The following is a 6,396-nucleotide window of genomic DNA, read 5'->3' on the forward strand; positions in this document are numbered from 1 at the left end:
GAGTTCTGCCACATTTTGCTTTGGGTGCACAGAACACAGTACAATGAAAAAGCAACAGTCAACAGAGGTAGAAAATGGCTGAGCATAAAGTTGCCTTAACTCCTTGCAGCCAACCCTGCTTCCCTTAAAAAAAAGTTAAAGGTGATGAGGGAAGAGGATGCTGCCCACCAAAATGGTAGTTGCTCAGTAGTGTATGTCAACAGCAGTGTAGCATTCATTCAGAAATAAAGCGACTTCTTTCATGTGCAAATACAAGGTGCAGTAGCCCTCTGTGTGTAGCTATGCCTGAATCTATGAAGGAGAGAAGTCTCAGTGTCTTTAGAGCGTTATCCTTTGCTTTTGCATTAAAAGTATGCCTATCCCTCCCATTAAGGTCAGTATTGTAATTGCAACAGCCCACTACAGAAATCTGACTGTAAGCACCTAATTAAGAGACTGGGTTAAGAGAGTGAGGCAGGGAATACAATATATTTACCTTAATTGATTAGAAACTGGAACTGTAGACCTCCATCTAGTTGTTTTTCACCCTGTGCTTAACTATTACAAGGGTTTACCATTCCTTTCTTCTTTCTCTCTCTCACCCCATCCATTTTGTAATATTTCAACTCACAACTATTTGTAGAATATACTTTAATTCATGCTTTTTTATTCTTTGAAAAAAGCCATGATTTTGACTACAGAGATCTGTATTTTCAAAGCTCCTTAGCAATCATACTTATTCAAAAGTACTTATATGAGCTTCTGAGATGCCTCCAAGTTTTTTTGGTATCTATGGAAAATAAAAGCCCTTGTGAGTGACATAAAAGCCCTTGCRTGAGTTTTTAATTAATTATTAAATAAATAGCCATCAAATAAACTTTGATAAAACAGAAAACATAGAAGCATCAGATACAGGTTTCTGTAGGATTATTTGGTTCAATAATAATTGTGGCTTAGGGTGAGTAAGGCTGAAAATTCAGATCCAACAAAGGAATACAAGAAGTGGAAAGCAAAAATTCCAGTCAGACTAATCCCTCTTCATAGCAAGCATTTGACAATTTGCTTTAAATACTCTGTATCAGAGAAAAACAACCTAGGTGGCAGTTTTAGTGATTTATAGCTTGTGCCCATGATCATATGATTTTCTAGCTCCACTGTAGAGAACTATGCTTTTAAAATTTTCCCTAGAATGTATCATCAATAATCTGCATTTTAGAAACTGAATACAAATGAGTGCCCTCTTTCCTCTTAAAAATAAAAAATAATAAGGAGGAGGAAGAAGAAAAGAACATACTTTCTTCTTAAAAGCTGAAGTACCTCTCCAGGATGATGGTTTTAATTACTGCATACATTGGTTTATCTCAGCTGAGATCTGAGGTTTAAATGCCTGTTTGCAAAGATTCACATTGCCCATTATAAAAGATTTATTCTTGTATATGCCACTCTGTTTGATCAATTCATATTAACATATTTGCAAAGTGCCTTAAAGTAGGCRTCTATGTGCTGCAGAGTCACAAAAGTCAAAGGGATTTCACTTATTGAGGTGTCTAAGTATGAACTGAGGATTTTATCTTTAAAAGCAAAATGAAGAAAGAGATGCTTGAAGGGCACATTCCTTCAGACACATACACACACACACACACACAAACTAACAAGAGTTTTCCCAAGGAATTTCTTCATTCAAGAAAGAGTAATATAAGCTTTCTGTCTGGTGTTCTTGGTGTTCTATTTTTGTGTGGTACCATGAGAAAGAAGGTACTATCTGAAATATATCAATCTTCATTTTATGGAGAAAGGGTCTGAGACACTACTGCTTACAAATGAACAAAGGCTAGTAGTATCCATACATTTGGCTCTATAGTCCTGGAGGAAGGAAAATGCCTTCTGTCCTCTTACAGGAATAATCTTACAGGAAAAATCATTCCTTTTAAAACCGTGTTTTCTCAGGAAAAATATTAAATTGAAAATACATTTATTTGCAGTGCTGCAGGGCTTTTATATTTTCCCAGTCTTTTGGGGAGCTGAAGGATGTGTGAAGGAATGCTTTTGGGGAAGTGTATATTCTCAATTTTAAAATTTTAAGATACTTGTAGCCTGCTTGTGTGGTCAGTGTATATAAATAAATGCCTGAAGGAACACACCCATAAGGCCTATACTTGGACACCTCCATGAGTAGACTCCCCTGACCTCTATGAATTTTCAATGCTTGGATGTGCCTAGTGCCCTTAGTCATCAGTGCACTTTGGTGCACTTAATTGTGCAGATTTTGACCTGTCTAACCTGCTTTTGTTTCAGTGCACAGCCTTCAGCTGTGGGACTGAGGTACTGGATGAAGGTGAGGAGTCCTTGGCCAGGGATCAGCAACATGTACAAATAAAATGGCTCTCCAAAAAAAAGTAGGAGCAGAGATATGAAATTAACATAGGTCTGCAAATGCATCATGTTTAATATTCAGTAAATGCATGTAAAAATCATTAAGTATAGTATTTGGTTTTGATAATCATTTCTACCTTCAAGCAAATGTCTCTTGTGATTAATGCAAGCATAATGTATTGTTACAGAGAGTCTATGATGTCTTAGAATATTGGCAAAATATTTCACATCTGCTTGATAGGATTCCTCTTAAAAGACCATATATGCAGCAAGCTCACCGCTTCCTGCAATACTTGCCCATCATTTGAGAAACTGAGATTCCATTTATTTATTTTTTCTATATGGATAGTTTTTCCATGAGGGACACTCTAATCATTCTAATGCTTCAATATATGGAAAACACCTTGAGAGAGTCTAGTATTTGTATAGAATCAGGTATATCCTATTCTTAGCAAGTAGTTTTGTTTAAGACACTCATCTAGACTCTCTCAATAGGTATTCAAGAGAGACAGACATTTCCAGAGGGCAATTTATCCCATCTTAAGACAGCTGTCTAAAATGAATGGGAGGAAATGGTCTCTGGAGGTATTTCTCTCTTTTCTTTGATTTGTAAAAGTCTAGATAGGTAGCTTAGCCTAAATAGCTAAAGATAAAATCAGGTCATATGACACCTATTCTGGGTATCTCTCCTCTTTATGCCACTCTAGATCTAGCTGACTTGGCCAAGGAACAAAAAAGGCTGTAGCCAGAAGCATAAAGGTCAGTACCTCACTTACAACTGCTTGTGCAAGTTCACAGGAAATTCACCTGGCTAAATGGGGTTCTTACTGAAATCAGTAGAGGTTTCATAAGAATTGCAGAGTTAATGTAAAATCTCAATTAAAAAGCAGAAACAACTTTAGTTCCTATCTGAATTTTATATGAAAGGATGGGTGATCTACCAATACACAGGAGTCACTTCTGGCCCCACTCTGAATACCATATGTTATTTTGGAAACACGGAGAAAATAAACAGTTTTCTTCCAGCATTGTAATAGTATATAACCACAAATGTACCTTACTCAGGAAAAGCTAGAAATATGAGCTGTGTGTCCACAGAACTGAGCACTACAGCAATAACGGGTTGCACATCCCATCTTACATAGCATGGCAACCCAGGCAAGGATTTTGTGACACAGTTTATGTTCCCTTGAGTCTCCCCATCAGTTCAGAGCAGGCCCACAATCCAAGCAATGGTTAAAAACAGGTTTTCTTAGTTGCACCTCCTGAGATCTACCTCCCTAGTACAGGCTTACCAGGAAACATAAGGGAGCTTAAAATTTTACCCTTCTCTAGTACTGACTGGGATGATAGCATGCTCCACACCATCCAGTGCCGTTGTAGCTACATAGCTGCACTGGTCCCAGCAAGTGGAGACTAACAGAAGAATGATTTCTACCAAGAACAACACAGAATTTTCTTCTCAGAATTGTGCTCTGGTTTGGATACACACTCCAAAAGCTTCACTGCAAACTTAAATCTTTGAACAGACCAGCAAAACTGAGTCTGGAAATGTCACAATGTTTTCTCTACTTTCACCTGCTTATGGAGGTCACAACAGCTGCATAGGGCAAAAAAAAACCCTCTTCTCAAAATATTTTGGGAACTTACTCTCTTGGAAGACAGAGGAGAATGATGCAAGATGAAGAGAGCTGTAATAATTTAACTGAGATTACTTTAATCAAAAGTATACTTATTCTGACAGTGATTATATTAGATGGAGGTATGTCATGGGGAGCTACTATACCTCATTGTACTGGCCAATAGGTAAGAGCTTGATTTATCCATGATAGATAAGGAAGCACCCATCTACATTTAACAAAGATGGGTTGGTGTTCATCCTTGTCTATGCAGAAACACAGAGGCACAAAACCTTCTGCCTGTTGTAAGCCTGAATGCAGATTTAGTTTGAACATGCAGTACACTTTTATCTTCTCTTACCTTGTCAGAGAGTATTTGTCAGTTACACACTAGATCAAGATTTAGATTTGTCTTCTATGCTCGGCTCTGCCATTGACTCTGTGCATTCTCACTAAACTCACCATTGTCTCAGTTTCTTCCCCTGTAACACAAGAATAATAAAGTCATTTATGGAGTGCATTCAGATCCATATGTCGGAGATAATATTGTCTGTCTGCAAAACATTAGTTGTTGTTTGTTTTCATTACTATCTATATTTATTTATTTAAGCTAGCAAGACTGTCATAATGCTCTTTCTCTTTTAAGAAAGCAGTTTAGCACACTGATTTCTACATGTATGGATTCGGGGGTTTTGTTTTTGTTTTAATGAAGCAGGTTTGTGTCTTCCAGCCTTGTGGCAAATTTTACTAAGATATTCTGTTACACAAACTTCTATTTTTAAATGTTAGAAAACACAAATGTTCCAGTTGTCAAAGCAGCTTTTCAAATTAAAATACTTATAAAAAAAATGTCAAATACCTAACAATACAGTCTCGGGCAGTACCTCCTTTTTAAGATACAAAGACATCTGTTGTGCATTCAGGGTTCAGGTCGTCAGCTTTCCACTAACGAGTCCTATTGTCTCTTGAAGGCACTTGGAGAAAAGTTAAAGGAGCTAATGTGCTGTAGGTTGACTGGCAGTTCAAGGCTTCAAAGTCTCTCTGGAGTCTTTTCCTCTGAAGAAATGACATTAACTATGATTCATCAATCAGTGGTTTATGTAACCTGATAGCATTTCACTTTCGCTATCCATCAAGTCCCAAAGTTTTTCGTGTGTGATAATATGCTTTGTGTGCAGAGATATCATCATACAACCGACTAGATACCAGCTGCCAGAAAATACTTCAAGGTGATACTCCCAACATTTCTAAGGACACTTTACATAGGGACCTCTTCTAAAAGACCTCAACCCTAAAAGGTGCGACACATCCTCACCTAAAAGTGGAAGCTTTAGGAATATGGACAAACTTTTGGAAATCAGGCATGCAGCTATGCATCTACCTGTGAGCATGGCTTTCTAACTGCAGGCACCTCATTTTTTAAAAACATGGACAATTTTCATAGGATTCCCCCAAAACAAGAATTGTTGCTCAGAAAGGTTTAAGTTGCATACATTTTGACAATAGCAATTAAAGAACTGATTTCAGATAACAGTGTACATTTAACACTTTATGATAAAATATTTTACCTCCATGGGTGACAATTTTTATGGTTCTTTTAACAGCTGTTTAATCAACTGCTACAGTCTGTTATGAGTATTATAAAAGCCAACAGGATGATATATCACCCAGAGCAGTGGCCTGTAACCATCTATAACACCATGGAGAAGGTTATGACCATTTATGACAACTGCTTATAAAATACTTTAAGAATGTGTTAGTCCTTTGTTGACATGAAATTATATGAAATGTTATGTTATGTTGATGTGAAATTATATATTACACTATCAAAGTTCTTAGCTTTTTCCCATAATACCAGTAAGTATGAACAGTGTGGCTATCTGACCATTCTTTAAAATGAAAGTAGTTGTTTCAGCCTGTGGGAACCCATCAGTAAGGGGTATAGGATTTCTGTGAAAAGTGAGTAACAAAAGCAAGCCTATAGTAATTAGAATTACAGTCATTAGCCAGAGGTCTACCCCTCCATCTGGAAATGTTTAGAGATCCTGTAAATCAAGAAAAAAATTGAAAAAAACAAATCTAGACCGTAGTTTAGATGATAGACAAAGGCTCTGATCCCAAAAGCATAGCTTAAGCTACCCATCCAAAGAAATGCTTAGTATGTACTCAGTATGCACTGATTTTAAAGAGACTTAAACTTGTCCTGAAGTATGTGTCTCTGTGCCAGTCTGCATAGCATTCTTTCCTGAACCAAGTGCTGTGATAAGATGGATTTTCAGTTTTGTCCCATTGAAATCATAGCATTCATGGGCACAATATGTACAGGTGTAAAATTAATTTAAAATGTTAATGACTGAAAGTTTTCAGAGTCTCAGTTTCATGTCTTGCAATAATAAAGTGGCTTAAACCTTCCACTGGACATATG

Source organism: Apteryx rowi, unplaced genomic scaffold (assembly GCF_003343035.1).
Source record: "Apteryx rowi isolate R43461 unplaced genomic scaffold, aptRow1 scaffold_25, whole genome shotgun sequence".
In the NCBI taxonomy this organism is placed as follows: Eukaryota; Metazoa; Chordata; class Aves; order Apterygiformes; family Apterygidae; genus Apteryx; species Apteryx rowi.